Source organism: Orycteropus afer, unplaced genomic scaffold (genome assembly GCF_000298275.1).
Source record: "Orycteropus afer afer isolate SDZICR_OR568_19922 unplaced genomic scaffold, OryAfe1.0 scaffold00351, whole genome shotgun sequence".
Taxonomy (NCBI): Eukaryota; Metazoa; Chordata; class Mammalia; order Tubulidentata; family Orycteropodidae; genus Orycteropus; species Orycteropus afer.
In genome coordinates, this window is record NW_006921938.1 from 3,301,622 (window position 1) to 3,302,862 (window position 1,241).

Genomic DNA, 1,241 nt, shown 5'->3' on the forward strand with positions numbered 1-1,241 from the left:
TTTTTTTTTTTTTTTGCAGTGTTCTCTCCTCTCCCCTCCTACCCCTGGCAAGTGACAAAGAAAGTGTCCCTCCATATATAAACATTTACTTGATTTTTTACATAATGAACTAATACTATATTATTTGCTCAGCATTATATTTCACTCAGCATAATGTTCTCCAAGTTCATCAATATTATGCAGTGTTTTCTAGACTCTACATTATTCTTTAGTGCTGCATAGCATTTCATTGTGTACCATAGTTTGGTCATCCACTCTTCCATTAATGGGCACATAGGTTGTTCTGCTATTATAATAGCAGCACTATTGTAAATAGTGCTGCGATGAACATGGATATGCATATATCTGTTCCTGTCCTGGGTCTCACTCTCTAGGATATATACTTAGTAATGGGATTGCTGGGTCAAATGGTATCTCCAATATCAGCTTCCCAAGGAGTCACCATACTGCTTTCCACAGTGGTTGCATCACTTCCTAGTCCCACCAGCAGTGGATGAAAGTCCTAATCTCTGCACATCCCTGCCAGCCTTTGTTATTTTCTGTCTCATCGAACCTTGCAATCAGTGCTGGGGTGAGATAATATCTCACTGTTGTTTTGATTTGCATCTCTCTGATGGCCAATGATCATGAGCATCTCTTCATGTGTTTGCTGGCCATGTGAATAATCTCCATGGTGAAGTGTCTATTCATGTCTTCTGCCCATTTTTCAATTGGATTGTTAATTCCTTTGGTGTTGAGGTTTTGGAATTTTCTACAAATCTTAAAGATAATTCTCTTGCCAGGTATCTAATTATCGACAAGTATGAATTTTCTGCTGTCTTTTTGTTATGTGTTTTTTTGTACTGTTGATTTCTTTGTTCCATATAATTTTCTGTGCTGAGCTCATTTTGTTTATGAATTGTGTTATCACGTTCTTCATTGTTATTGTGTTAGCATTTGCTAAATATTTGTACTGGTCCTCTTTTTGATTTTGATGTGAAGGTTTTTCATTTTTCTTTGAGGTTATCCTGTGATTTATAGTTTTCGTCCCAAGTTTAGAACAGTCCGTTCTATCTACTAGTTGTCTTGACTTCCCTACCACTTGGAAGTTCTGTAACTACATAATTTTTTCTCACTTTTTGGTTTGTAGTTATCCTCATTTTTGAATTAATGTCTCTGGTTCCCTGTTTACAATCTTGTAGGTTTATTTACTTTGGGTATTTCCATAGCTGGGTTGGTTTTTGGATTATGTCATCATGTGT